At 39.3% G+C, this 16,244-nt stretch overlaps 1 pseudogene; it reads right to left on the reverse strand.

The window, feature by feature from the left end:
* LOC108990143 overlaps positions 1-16,244 on the reverse strand; it is a 37,405-nt pseudogene that overhangs the window by 17,884 nt on the left and 3,277 nt on the right.

Raw genomic sequence — 16,244 nt, forward strand, 5'->3', positions numbered from 1 at the left:
TCTCACACCTTGATTCCTTCACAAATCTATCTAATGGTTCTTCTTTGTGCCAAGTGTCCAAATAAAACTTCTCTAACCTAATTTGGACATTCCACAATGTGATTTTGAAAACACTGCAATGGGTGCGCTTATCAAGGTTACTATTCACTCCAAAAAATACATAATAAACTTAGTGATTAAAATACATCTTGGGCCACAGAAAAAAATGATCCAATGGAGACGATTTTAAAACAGCAAGTGAAATAAAATAATTCAAATGCAGTGATTAAAATGAAAATAAATAATTAAATCCAACAAGAAGTTAATTTAATATGAAAAGAAAATTAAATGCATAACAATAATTAATATTAAGCAAACATGTGAAATTTAGTTTTCACAAATTAAAAATCATAAAAATAAACCCACTAAAATCTGAAAATTTAAAACAAGATAATCTAATTTTAAATTAATAACAAATAATCATTTAATTAAAAAAAATACACTAAAAAATACGGGGTGTTACACATCTTGAGTTAAATATAAAAAGTTAAGTACTTCCCAACACGTGATAAAAAATATGTGGTAAGCAAGGATTCATGAAAGTCATAACGTCGCACAACATCTTGTTTCATGCTAAAAGTCAAAGTTATAAACCTAAGGTTTGCAGCCCAGAGAAACTGGTGGTGGTTAGTACATGAAAATAAAAAATCGACTGGTTTAAAGAACAAAACTTTCACAGGAAATTTCCCCCTAGTAATCATATCTACACGATTTGTAACACCCAGTTCCAACGTGAAACCCAATCCCAGACCTGCTGATGTAACGCTCCGGTCCCGCACGGGTTGAAGAGTTATTTCCTAGCACTTAAACTCACATTCCAACAATATAAAAATAGACTCCAAATTCCCAGTATCATTTAGAAAATTTGATTCAATCTAATTTCTTTAATATAACCAATTTTTCAAAATGTCAAGTCATCACAACACAATAAAATTTCTTAATAAAATTCGACAATACACATAAAAAAACTTCCAATACTTCAACCACAACACTTAAATCATCTCACCCAATGCCACATAATCTCGATCCTCAGCTGAACCATCATAATATCTGGAAAATATTGTGGAGATAAGGGGGTGAGTTATCAACAATTCAGTAAGTAGAGAGCATATACTAGCATGTAAACATGAGCATTTATAACATTTGATAAGCAAAACAAAACATTTACTTTTAGAAGGCAGAAACAAAACTTTGTACAAAAACATTAGAGCGAAATTTCCAGAAAAATAAACTTATTCCAAAAAGAAAATCCGTTGGCATTTCTAAACTAAAACATTATAATCATATCATCGTTTAGTATCACATCGGGACAATATCATGTTTAACCCCCGTGGTAGGGTTATAAACCACCATTATACCCATGGCTGGGCCATAATCCATGTTTCACCCCCATGGTAGGGTTATAAACCACCATTATACCTGTGGCTGGGCCTTAATAGAAACAGAACGGAACATCATTGGAACCAGATCACATTCAAATACAGAATCAGAACTTCATGCCAAGGTTTTCAGATGACACATCATATCAAAACAAAATACTGAATAGTTTCAGATCATTTCACATGTTCGAAATAAACAGAGTCCAAAACATCTTCATTTATTTATAGCAAAAACTTTTAGATTTGTCATATTCGTTCATTTTGCATAGTTCAGAAACAGAATGCGCAAAACTAGCTCATGTATACACCAGTCATGACAGAAAAATACTTTCTCTTATAGAATTTATGCATATGCAGAACAAACATCTGAGGTCGTTTTTAGATTTCTTTTCAAAAATAAACATGAATATTTTCAAAGTCAACCTCATTTTATTTCTTTTATGCAAAACCAGTATATGAACCCCGCTTACTTGACTTCTTCGTATTATCAACACCTTGAGCCGGAACTCTAATAGTAACACCACCTAAACAAAAAGAACATATATCTAACCTTTAAGAACCAATCTAGTAGGCTGCTATTTATTGAGTAATAAAACAAAACAGTCCCTTCACAGCTCAATAACTATCCTAACAATTAAACCCGAACAACTCTCTCTACAAACCATTCGCATTTAAAACCCAAAACAGCCACCACCTTCTATTAACACCAAACCAACTATAATTATTTCCAAAACCAACAACAGCAACTCCAATAATTAAAACATAACCCAACCCAAATTTCACTTCCAACCTTCGAATAAAACAATTTCAGTGCACGCATCAATACTCTAATCATTCAACAATTCAAAACTTGCACGAAAGTTCAATACAACTAGTTCCAAAACACCCATCATTTTACACCAAAAAGTCTCAAATAAAAATTCAAAAACAGTCTCACAAATCATCCAAAATTATACTCCTCAACATCCATAATTCCAACACACTCCACTACTCCAACAAATAATACATCAACCCAAAAATAAAAGTCACAAAATCTTCTACTGAAAAGAAACTAGTGGTCTGCGCAAAGGAGAATTTATGACTAAGTGTAATGCACGGCCAAACAAAGCAGCGTGTGTGTGTGCGATAGACAAACCGAAGGAAAGAAATAAATTGATTTATGGAATGTGTAACAGCAAGTAAGAATTAAGAGAAACTAAGGATTTAATGGGTGGGCGGAAGTTACCGAAAATAATCTCAAGAACTCAGAGAAGGAATCCCAACCACGGCACACAGACTTTCGGTACCCACAATTATGCTGCAAAGTGACCAAGCCCAAAGAGAAAAACTCACGAACTGCTGGTGAAGACAGAAAAAATAAACAGAGAACGAGAAAGGGGACAATGGCTCACCTTCGAAGAACCAGACTGTTGAGACCCACGGAACCAGAAGCACGAGCCAAGGTGAACCAAAAGTCTGCGCAAGAGAGAGGGTCTGAGTAGTTCGAAATTGTGGTGAAGGAAACACTTCAAGTGCGGAACCTAAATAAAAACTGTGGAGACGTGTGGGGAGCAGTTACACGGAAATGAAAGATTTGCGGAATGCAGAGCAGGGGAACTCAGTGGAGAAGAGAAACAGTGCAGGAGCAAAAAGGGAAAATTTAATCCCTCCCAAAACGACGCCGTCCGCCTCACAACAGGTGCTCGTGGGCTAGCTCCATGCATCCGGGCTGACTTCAAAAGGCTGGGCCTAGAGCCCGGGTATTACATTCTTCCCCCCTTATAAAAATTTCGTCCTCGGAATTTGTCACGAGCTATTAGGATCGTCGTCGAACAACTGTGGGTACTTGACTTGCATTTCCTCTTCTAATTCCCAAGAGGCTTCACTGATAGCATGATTATTCCATACCACTTTAACCAATGGAATAGTTCGATTTCGTAACACTTGTTCTTTTTTCTCTACAATCCACACCGGCTCTTCTGTATAAGTCAGATCTTCCTGAAATTGAAGAGGCTCGTAATCAATAACGTGGGTGGGGCTACTCTGTGTACACCTGAGAGTGCAGGTGGTAGGGCTACTCTGTAAGCCACTGGTCCAATCCGATCAAGAATCTCAAATGGTCCGATGTACCTAGGGCTCAACTTACCCTTCTTTCGAAACCTCATAATCCCTCTCATGGGTGCAATCCTCAAGAATACCTTATCCCCAACTTCAAACTCTAATTGGCGATGACGGTTATCTGCATAGCTCTTCTATCGACTCTGAGCTGCTCTCATTCTAGCTCGAATGGTTTCAATATTCTCTGTTGTCTTCTGTATGATTTATGGACCCAAAATTTGTCTTTCACCCACTTCGTCCCAATATAAAGGAGATCTACACTTCCTACCGTAAAGTGCTTCATAAGGTGCCATCTCAATGCTAGCCTGGTAACTGTTATTATAAGCAAACTCGACCAAAGGCAAGTGTCGAATCCAAGTTCCCTTAAAATCCAGCATACATGCTCTCAACATGTCTTCCAAAATTTGAATGGTCCTTTCCGACTGACCATCTGTTTGTGGGTGAAACGTCGTGCTGAAATTTAACTTAGTGCCCATGGCCTCTTGTAAGCTTCGCCAAAATTTCGAAGTGAAATGCGGATCTCTATCTGACACAATGGACACAGGTACCCCATGCAACCTCATGATTTCCTGTATATATAGCTCGGCTAGTTTCTCCAACTTATAAGAAACTTTGATAGGTACAAAATGAGCTATCTTCGTCAAACGGCCTACTATCACCCAAATTGCATCTTGTCTTGTCAGTTTCCATGGTAAGCCTGTAACAAAATCCATAGAAATATGCTCCCATTTCCATTCTGGAATCTGAAGTGGTTGCAATAACCCTGCTGGTCTTTGGTGTTCTACTTTCACCTGTTGGCAAGTTAGGCACTGCACCACAAATTGAGCAATCTCTCTCTTCATGCCCTCCCACCAAAAAGACTTTCAAATCTCGATACACTTTTGTACTACCTGGGTGAACTATGTAAGGGGAGCGGTGCGCTTCTTCGAGGATAAGTCTTTTTATTACAACACTGTCCGGCACACAACATCTATTTCCAAACCTTAACACTCCATCTTCAGAAACATTAAACTCAGGTTTGTCCCCTTTATCTACTTCTTCGATTAATCTCGCCAACTTAGAATCTTCTTTTTGGGCGAGCTTAATTCTGTCTATCAAAGCTGGTTGAACTATTAAACTAGCTATCAATGCCTGCTGGTCACCCACAACCACTTCAATAGTAGCTCTTTCCAAGTCCATTAATAAGTGGGGCTGAGTGGTAAGAGTTATAATTACTGGTTCCACTAGCTTCCTGCTAAGTGCATCAGCTACAACATTAGCTTTGCCTGGATGGTAGTTAATGTTGCAGTCATAATCCTTGACTAGTTCGAGCCATCTCCTCTGCCTCATATTCAGTTCTTTCTGAGTGAAGAAGTACTTCAAACTCTTGTGATCCGTGTAGATTTCGCACCTTTCACCATATAAATAATGTCTCCAAATTTTAAGTGCAAAGACAACGGCGGCCAACTCCAAATCATGTGTGGGGTAATTTTGCTCATATGTCTTCAATTGCCGAGAAGCGTAAGCTATTACTTTCCCATGCTACATCAAAACACACCCCAAACCCAATCGTGAAACGTCACTATAAACCACAAATCCTCCTCTTTCGCTAGGGACTGTCGAAACTGGAGCTGTCACCAATCTCTTCTTCAGTTCCTGGAAACTTTCCTCACATTTTTCAGTCCATACATACTTGTTATTCTTCCTAGTAAGGGCGGTAAGGGGAACCGTTATTTTTGAGAAATTGTCTATAAATCGACGGTAATAACCAGCCGAACCCAAGAAACTCCTAACTTCATGCACATTGGTTGGTTGAGTCCAGTTAACTATTGCTTCAATTTTCCCAGGGTCTACTGAAATACCATCCCTTGAGACTACATGTCCCAAAAATGCAATAGACTCAAGCCAAAATTCACAATTCTTCAACTTAGCAAATAATTTCTTGTCACTGAGTGTCCCTAGTACTTGTCTTAGATGGTCTTCGTGTTCAGCTTTGCACTTGGAGTAGATTAATATATCATCAATAAACACCACTACAAATTTATCCAAGAACTCACGAAATACTCGATTCATCAAATCCATAAATACTGCTGGGGCGTTGGTTAAACCAAAAGGCATGACTAAAAATTCATAATGGACGTACCTGGTTCTGAAAGTTGTCTTAGGCACATCCTCAGCCTTGATCTTTAATTGATGATAACCCAATCTAAGATCAATTTTAGAGAACACCTGTGCACCTTGCAACTAATCAAATAAATCATCGATGCGGGGCAACGGATATTTATTCAGTTTCCTGTAGTCTATACACATCCTCATTGTCCCATCTTTCTTCTTCACAAACAAAACTGGAGCTCCCTAAGGTGACACACTAGGTCTGATGAAACCTTTGTCTAATAAGTCTTGCAACTGTTCTTTGAGCTCGGCTAACTCTGATGGCGCCATTCGATAAGGGGCTTTGGAAAGAGGCGTCGTGCCTAAGGTTAATTCAATAGCAAACTCTACTTCCCGCTCAAGCGGTAATCCAGACAAGTCTTCAGGAAAGAGTTCCGGATATTCCCTCACAATAGGAATCTCTTCTAGCTTCAATTCTTCTTTTGGTTCATCCACCACAAAAGCCAAATACCCTTGACACCCATCACGTAATAACTTGTCAACCGGAAAAGCAGAAATAACTGATGGAGGGGAATGCACCCTGGAACCCATAAACCGAAGTTCCTCTTCTTCCGGGAACTTGAACACCACTTCCCTTTTAAAACAATCAATACTAGCATAACTGGAAGTAACCAATCCATTCCCAAAATCACATCAAACCCAAACATAGGAAAGACTATCAGATTAGCTGGCATTTCCTTTCCGCTAATAGTTATTGGACACTTGAGTATGATCTTATTACAAGTCACTATATCACCAGTTGGGGTAAAGACCCTCAAATTGTAGTCCATCTCACTAGCAATAATGGGGCACAACTTAACATAATCCATTGAAATAAAGGAGTGGGTAGCCCCCGAGTCAAATAAAACAATAGCCTTATTGAGGAATAAGGGAACAATTCCTGGTTACGTCATATAATCCAAAGAGATAATAAGATAAATAATCCTTAATTCTCATCATAAAAAAAAAATGTTAAGGGACAGTCAGAAAATTATACCTGTGATGACATCATCCTTGTCCTCAGCTTCTCCCGGTGTCAAAGCAAACACACGTGCTAGTACAGTCCTATGTTGATTGTTGCCTTGGTTATTCGGCCTAAAGTTTTGAGCTGGGTTGGGCCTTCTGTTGTTCACCTCAAGCAATGGACATTCTCTAATGAAATGCCCATCTTTACCGCATTTGAAACATGATCCCACTTCCTTTCCGCACTCTCCATGGTGTATGCGATCACAGAACTTACAGGGGTTAGAGGTATGATTTCCCTGTATCTGTCTCTGACTTGAACTGCTCCCCTCATTTCTCCCTTTCCATTGCCCTTGATCCGAACTAGGGAATCCTTGTGGAGCAGCTCTCTTCCTCTTATCTTGCAATTCAGCACCCCTCTTGAGATTCTGCTCAACTAGCATCGCTTTGTGTACTAATTCTGAAAAATTCTGAATCTGAAATATCATCACCCGTTCATAAATCATGTAGTTCAAACCTTCCTCAAACTTCCTAGTCTTTTTCTCCTCATCAGGAATCAAGTATGTGGCGAAACGTGATAATTCCGCAAACCTTGCAGCATACTGGCGCACAGTCATGGTCCCTTGCACCAAGTGAACTCTCGAGCCCTTGCTTCCCTATCAGCCTTAGGGAAAAATCGATCAAAGAAATTCTGCTTGAATTGAGCCCAAACAATTAACCCAGTCCCCTCAGTTTCCCTAATAACTTTCTCAGAATTCCACCATCTCTTTGCTTCTCCAGATAGTTTGAAAGCTGCGAACCTGACTTTTTGCTGATCGGTGCACTCCAAAACACCAAATATTTCTTCAATGTCTTGTATCCAATCTTCCGCAGCGTTCGCATTACCTCTTCCATCAAAGATGGAAGGATGCGTTCGATCAAATTGTTCAAACGTGCAACCCCCACCGTTGTCGTTTTCGTTCAAATCTTCAAGGGTTCGAACTTGACGATGAGCAGCCATCCTGAAAGTTTAAACTTGGTGAAACGTTCTAAAATAATAGAAAACAAAAATACCGGGTAAATAGAATAAAATAAGAAGATAAATAAAATATGCATATAAACACCTATATATATATATAAAAAAATCAGATAACTACGTAAATCTGACATCACTTAATACACACGTATATCACTAGAATCTATAACCTCAGAGTTCCAAATTCAATTCCTAACATCAGCCAAATCTAAAACCTCAAATCTCATCAAAATCAATCATAAGGTTCTTCGAACTCAAACTTAAACATCTACATGACTATCCTTATAATCCTCCAGTTCCTATAGTTTCACATCTAATGAACCCACAGATATCTAAACCTCCAAGGTCTACAGTATGCAGAATTCAAACCTGTCTCTGATACCAACTGTAACGCCTCGGTCCTGCACTGGTCGGAGAGTTACTTCCTAGCACTTAAACTCACATTCCAACAATATAAAAATAGACTCCAAATTCCCAATATCATTTAGAAAATTTGATTCAATCTAATTTCCTTAATATAACCAATTTTCCAAAATGCCAAGTAATCACAACACAATAAAATTTCTTAATAAAATTTGACAATACTCATAAAAAACTTCCTATGCTTGAACCACTACACTTAAATCATCTCACCCAATGCCTAATAATCTTGATCCTCAGCTGAACCATCATAATATCTGAAAAATATTGTGGAGATAAGGGGTGAGTTATCAACAACTCAGTAAGCAGAGAGCATATACTAGCATGTAAACATGAGCATTTATAACATTTGATAAGCAGAACAAAACATTTACTTTCAGAAGGTAGAAACAAAACTTTGTACAAAAACATTAGAGCGAAATTTCCATGAAAAATAAACTTATTCCAAAAAGAAAATCCGTTGGCATTTCTAAACTGAAACATTATAATCATATCATCGTTTAGTATCACATCGGGACAATATCATGTTTAACCCCTGTGGTAGGGTTATAAACCACCATTATACCCGTGGCTGGGCCATATTCCATGTTTCACCCCGTGGTAGGGTTATAAACCACCATTATACCCGTGGCTGGGCTTTAATAGAAACAGAACGGAACATCAATGGAACCAGATCACATTCAAATACAGAATTAGAACTTCATGCCAAGGTTTTCAGATGACACATCATATCAAAACAAAATACTGAATAGTTTCAGATCATTTCACATGTTCGAAATAAACAGAGTCCAAAACATCTTCATTTATTTATAGCAAAAACTTTTAGATTTTTCATATTCGCTCCTTTTGCATAGTTCAGAAACAGAATGCGCAAAACTAGCTCATGCCTACACCAGTCATGACAGAAAAATACTTTCTCTTATAGAATTTATGCATATGCAGAACAAACATCTGAGGTCGTTTTTAGATTTCTTTTCAAAAATAAACATGAATATTTTCAAAGTCAACCTCATTTTATTTCTTTTATGCAAAACCAGTATATGAACCCCGCTTACCTGACTTCTTCGTATTATCAACACCTTGAGCCGGAACTCTAATAGTAACACCACCTAAACAAAAAGAACATATATCCAACCTTTAACAACCAATCTAGTAGGCTGCTATTTATTGAGTAATAAATCAACACAGTCCTTTCACAGCTCAATAACTATCCTAACAATTAAACCCGAACAACTCTCTCTTCAAACCATTCGCATTTAAAACCCAAAACAGCCACCACCTTCTATTAACACCAAACCAACTATAATTATTTCCAAAACCAACAACAGTAACTCCAATAATTAAAACATAACCCAACCCAAACTTCACTTCCAACCTTCGAATAAAACAATTTCAGTGCACGCATCAATACTCTAATCATTCAACAATTCAAAACTTGCACGAAAGTTCAATACAACTAGTTCCAAAACACCCATCATTTTACACCAAAAAGTCTCAAATAAAAATTCCAAAACAGTCTCACAAATCATCCAAAATTATACTCCTCAACATCCATAATTCCAGCACACTCCACTGCTCCAACAAATAATACATCAACCCAAAAATAAAAGTCACAAAATCTTCTTCTAAAAAGAAACTAGTGGTCTGCGCAAAGGGGAATTTATGACTAAGTGTAATGCACGGCCAAACAAAGCAGCATGTGTGTGTGCGATAGACAAACCGAAGGAAAGAAATAAAATGATTTATGGAATGTGTAACAGCAAGTAAGAATTAAGAGAAACTAAGGATTTAATGGGTGGGCGGAAGTTACCGAAAATAATCTCAAGAACTCAGAGAAGGAATCCCAACCACGGCACACAGACTTTCGGTACCCACAATTATGCTGCAAAGTGACCAAACCCAAAGGGAAAAACTCACGAACTGCTGGTGAAGACAGAAAAAATAAACAGAGAACGAGAGAGGGGACAATGGCTCACCTTCGAAGAACCAGACTGTCGAGACCCACGGAACCAGAAGCACCAGCCAAGGTGAACCAAAAGTTGCGCAAGAGAGAGGGTCTGAGTAGTTCGAAATTGTGGTGAAGGAAACACTTCAAGTGCGGAACCGAAATAAAAACCGTGGAGACATGTGGGGAGCAGTTACACGGAAATGAAAGATTTGCGGAATGCAGAGCAAGGGAACTCAGTGGAGAAGAGAAACAGTGTAGGAGCAAAAAGGGAAAATTTAATCCCTACCAAAACGACGCCGTCCGCCTCACAATAGGTGCTCGTGGGCTGGCTCCATGCATCCGGGCTGACTTCAAACAGGCTGGGCCTAGAGCCCGGGTATTACATGCTGAAGCCTAGCCTTCAAGAGAAAACGATGTCGTTTTGGGTAAGCTACCTATCTTTCAAAATTTTTCATGACCCCAACAGTTATTGCTCTTATCTCTTCCCATTCTGTTTTTTTTTTCACACCCCCGAATCCCTCTCCACCTTGAGTTCCACCTCCCCATGCCTCTGTTACCTTTTTTTCTTTCTCCTTTGTAAGTTCTCTCTCAAGCTCTCGGTTCTCTCTCTCAGAGTCTCTCTCGTTTCAATGCACACCTACATGCAGTCACCATTACCTGGGTCTTCACGCACTGCTACAACACCGCCAACCTCCCTACATGACCGTTCTCCACTCTCATGCACCATCATCAGCAATAGACGGCGCCGGACATCAAGACTCCGCTGTTGGAAGCAGCCCCATTGCACTCCTTACAAGAGTCGCACATGCAACCACCGTAAGCAACCCCAAAGTACAACTCCTCCTCCAACATTTCCCGTGAATCAGCCACCCCCACGCATGTTCAACAGCTTTAAGCCACCACGTCGTAACCTCCTCTCTGAATTCACCACTGTGCCAACCACCGAAACCTTGGACGAGTGTGCCTTGTTGCACCATGCCGAAATAGGGGAGGTATTTCCCCACTGTAAGACACTGCAACCACCCCCACAGTGAACTCCATCACGTTGAGACCCCGTAGAAAATGCAGGTGAAAACTTCCCGTCACCCCCCTGTCTGCCGCACGCCACCTTAGTCTCACGGTGAGCTGCATCTCTCTCTCTCTCACACACACACAAGCTTGGCTTGCTCATCCCGTTACCTCTCTCTCTCTCTCATCACCTGGTTTCTCTCTCATCACCCTCTCTCTCTTAGTGCTTCGCCTCCAAGCTCGCCGGCGATTTCATCTCAGTTGTTCATCTCCGTCAGAACCAGCTCCGAGTCCCTATTGCAATTGATCCATCTCTCTCTTGGTGAGCTTAGTTTTTACGTATGTTATGGCCGATTATTTTCTGTTTCAGAAACTTTGTCTATGATTTTTTTAACTTCCCATTTTATTTCCTAAAACATCCATTTAGGTGAGTTTTATATTTATATGTCTAGTGCTCATTTTATGAGAGTATTATATATATATAAATATATATATATATATTTAAAAATAAGAATTTTTTAAGTGAACAGTAAGTACAAAATATTTTTGATTTAACCGAAATTATGATTTTTCTACTTATAATGATTTTGATATAATTATGTTATTTAGCTTTATATTTTATAGTTAGACCTCATTAGTAATTGAGTTAGAATTTATACTTTAGTAAGAGATTAAGTTGGATATTGAGGAATTTGGGAAGTGATGATATATGTAGGGATTGAGAATTTAGTTTTTTGAGGAATAAAAATAGGTTATTTTAGCATCTTAGGCTTAAATATTGAAATACATGTTCGATTTCAAAATTACGGGAATTACGTGATTTTTTTTTATAGGTGACGATTAATATTTGTTCGAAATTATTGAGAAAATTTTCGAAAGGCTAAGAAGTCTAGGTAAGCGGGGTTCATATACTAGTTTTGCATAAAAGAAATGAAATGAGGTTGACTTTGAAAATATGCATGTTTGTTTTTGAAAAGAAATCTGAAAACGACCTTAGATGTTTGTTCTGCATATGCATAAATTCTATATAAGAGAAAGTATTTTATGTCATTACTGATATAGACATGAGCTAATTTTGTGCATTTTGTTGCTGAATTATGCAAAAAGAATGAATATGAAAATCTAAAAGTTTTTGCTATGAATAAATGAAGATGTTTTGATTCTATTTATTTCGAACATGTGAAATGATCTGAAACTACTCAGTATTTTGTTTTGATATGATGTATCATCTGAAAAACTTGGCATGAAGTTCTAATTCTGTATCTGAATGTGATCTGGTTCCGATGATGTTCCGTTCTGTTTCTGTTAAGGTTCAGTCACGGGTATAATGGTGGTTTATAATCCTACTACGAGGGTGAAACATGGTATACGACCCAACCATGGGTATAATGGTGGCTTATAACCCTTCCACGGTGGTTAAACATGGCATTTGTCCCGATGCGATGCTATGAGATAATATGAATATAATGTTTCAGTTTGGATATGCTAAAGAATTTTCTTTTTAGGTAACAAGTTTGTTTTTCTGAAAATTTCGCTCTGATATTTTGTACCAAGTTTTGTTTATGGATTCTGAAAGTAAATTTGTTATTTCTGCATTCTGAAAGTAAATTTGTTATTTCTGCATTTTGAAAGTAAATTTGTTATTTCTGCATTCTGAACGTAAATGTTTTGTTCTGCATACTGAACTTTATAAATGCTCATGTTTACATGCTAGTATATGCTCTCTGCTTACTGAGTTGTTGATAACTCATCCCTTATCACTACAATATTTTTCAGATATTTTGATGGTTCAGCTGAGGATCAAGACTATGAGGCATTGGGTGAAATGATTTAAGTATAGTGGATTAAGCATAGGAAGTTTTTATGAGTATTATCGATTTTTATTAAGAAATTTTATTGTGTTATGATGACTTGGCATTTTGGAAAATTGGTTATATTGAGGAAATCAGATTGAATCGAATTTTCTTTATGATGTTGGGAATTTGGAGTCTTTTTTTTATATTGTTGAAATGTGAGTTTAAGTGTTAGGAAATAACTCTCCGACCCGTGCAGGACCGGGGCGTTACACGTTTTGCTCAAGCAATTACAACATAGGTGTATCTAAAAATTAGGAGCATCTTGTCCTTTTCATACAAAATATCTGAAGAGCCAAGCAGTCATTCGTGCCAAGTAATTCAAATCACAACCACTTCAGGTAAATCTACTCCCATTCATTAACATAGCCTTAAAGGAGAATCATCCATGTTTATTTGATTTAATGGCTTGTCTACACAACAATGGTATCCATAAACCCCCTCTATCTGGGTGAAGCAGCCCAAGTTAATTTCACCAGCTAAACTAGAGGGATTGAGAATTACCCCATTTCTTACCCACAATCAAGTCTAAATGCCCTCATTTTAGTAATCACGAAGAATGTCGCATACCCAAAAAATAACAAGTAGGATAGATCACACACCTTCAGTTGGATTTGACAGAGTTTCAGACAACAATTTTGATGTATCAACTTCCCGCAAAGCACTGCAGCTTATATAGGCACACAATCTCCTACTAGATTTAAACCATGGAGATTCCAAAATAATACTCTTAATGGCATTGTTTGAACAAAACAAACAAGACAGTGATAGGTCCCAAATGTATAGAACAGAAAATATTAAAGAAAAACTGTATTCTCTTCGGGTGAGAATGTACCACAATTTGACTCAACAATCATTGATGCTTCATTAATAATTCTCCTCTGCTTAAATAGCAGAATTACACCGAAATAAAAGGAAACAATAAACAGACTTGCGGACTGACTTGCGGAACAATAATGGAAAGACGCGGACTGACTTGCGGACTAAGAACCGAAACTGCAGCTCACAAAACAGAGCCTAAAACAGAATAAAAACAGAGCGTAAAAATAGAAAGCTTAAACATAGAGTGACACTAACGGAAATCCTCCGCTTCGTGCGTTTGTGCGGACGCCATGCGCGCTTCATGCGTATAAGCTCGCTGACCAGTTATGCATGCTACGCTCGTGCGCAATTCATGCGCGCCTCATGCGTATATGCTCACGGACCCAGTCTTGCTCATTGACCCAGTCACGCTGCATGCCATCTTCCGTATCAGATTATCCCAAATATTTGGGATTTGGTTTACGAAGTCTTGTGGAACGACGTGGTCTATCATTACTCCCCCCAACAAGCGGATCCTTGTCCTCAAGGTCCAGATGCGGGAACATTTCCTTTAGCTTGGCCGTTGATTCCCACGTTGCTTCTTCGGGTGGAAGGTGTTTCCATTGCACCAAGCCTTCTTCAACCATTTGAGTCCCTTGCTTGAGCCATCGGTAGTCTAAAATAGTTTGAGGTTCTAAGATGACTACCCCCTCGTCGGAGAAAGGTGGTAACTCAACTCGTTTAGCTTCAGCCCCCTCTGGTTTGAGGTCTTCATTAAACTGGTAGCTTTTAAGTAGCGATACATGAAACACTGGATGAATGCGTGCTTCCTCCGGCAACTTTAATTTATATGCAACTGGCCCAATTTTTTCGAGAATTTGATAGGGTCCGAAAAAACGGCTAGCCAGTTTTTGGTGGACCCGTTTAAAGACCGTTTGCTGGCGATATGGATGTAGCTTCAACAGCACCCAGTCGCCGATATTGAACATAATGTCCCTTCTTTTTTTATCTGCCAACTGCTTCATTCGATTCTGCGATCTCTCTAAATTAATCTTCAATTGCCGTAGCAGTTCATCTCGGCGCATGAGTTGTTGGTCAACTTCGTGTACTGAAGAGAGGCCATCTTTGTACGTCGGAATAGAGGGTGGTAACCGCCCATACAGCGCCTGGAAAGGAGTCATTCCAGTCGAAATGTGATAGGTTGTATTGTACCAATATTCAGCCCAAGGTAAGTATGAACACCATTTCCGGGGCCACTGATGAACAAAACACCGTAGATATTGTTCGACGCAACGGTTGACGACTTCCGTTTGGCCATCCGTTTGTGGATGGTATGAGGAACTGAGCTTCGGTGCCCGACATCTTGAAGAATTCTTGCCAAAAGTGGCTGATGAAAATCGGATCCCGATCGCTGACAATTGACTTGGGCATCCCGTGCAGCTTGATAATGCCTTCGACAAATTTTTCTGCCACATTTTTTGCAGTGAAAGGATGGCTTAAGGTTAGGAAATGTGCAGACTTACTGAATCTGTCGACAACTACCATTATGGTGTCTCTCCCTTGTGAGGTTGGTAAACCTTCAATAAAATCTAGGGAGATGTCGTCCCATACTTGACACGGAATGGGTAATGGCTGAAGGAGTCCGGCTGGAGACAAGGTTTCTGTTTTAATTTTCTGGCAAACTTCACATCCTTTTACGTAGTTCTGCACTGCTCCATGCATCCCCGGCCAGTAAAATTGTTGTCCCAGCTTCTTAAATGTACGTAAGACACCCGAATGACCCCCCACCTTTGTGTCATGCATCTCGTGCAGCAATTTAGCCCGTAAGGCTGTGTCGTTCGGAACAATAATCCCGCCTTTGTAACGTAAGAGTCCTTTGCACCATGTATACGAACTTCCAGGTTGTTCCGTGGCCACACGGCTTTTTGCTTGGATGTATGGGTCCTTTTCCGCAGCTCTTTTAATTTCTTCCCACAAGCTAACTTGCGGAAAAAAAATATTTTGAAGGACGGGACTGCCCTGTTTTCGAGAGAGAGCATCAGCTGCAGAGTTTTCGCGGCCCGGTTTGTATGTAATTTCATAATCGTAGCCCAACAGCTTAGCACCCATTTTTGTTGCTCCAGAGTTGCTATTCGCTGCTCTAAAAAATATTTGAGGCTACATTGATCGGTTTGAATATAGAATTTCTGGCCTAGAAGGTAAGGCCGCCATGTGCGTATGGCTTCGATGATAGCCAACATTTCCTTAGCGTACGTTGACCATGATTTCTTAGCCACTCCGAGAGCTCGACTCATGTAAGCCACTGGCTTGCCACGTTGAGATAGAACTGCTCCGATGCCTTCTCCCGACGCATCCGTTTCAATAGTAAAAGATTCATTGAAGTTTGGCATGGCCAATATAGGAGTGGTCGTCATGGCGCGTTTGAGCGCAAGAAAGGCACGTTCAGCTTCCTCGTGCCATCCGAATTGCCCCTTTTTGAGAAGATTAGTGAGAGGTCTAGCTATGATACCGTAGTTTTTGACGAACTTCTGGTAATAACCTGTCAAGCCTAAAAAACCACGCAGTTCCGAAATGTTAGTGGGTTGTGGCCA

Source organism: Juglans regia, chromosome 9, assembly GCF_001411555.2.
Source record: "Juglans regia cultivar Chandler chromosome 9, Walnut 2.0, whole genome shotgun sequence".
NCBI lineage: Eukaryota > Viridiplantae > Streptophyta > Magnoliopsida > Fagales > Juglandaceae > Juglans > Juglans regia.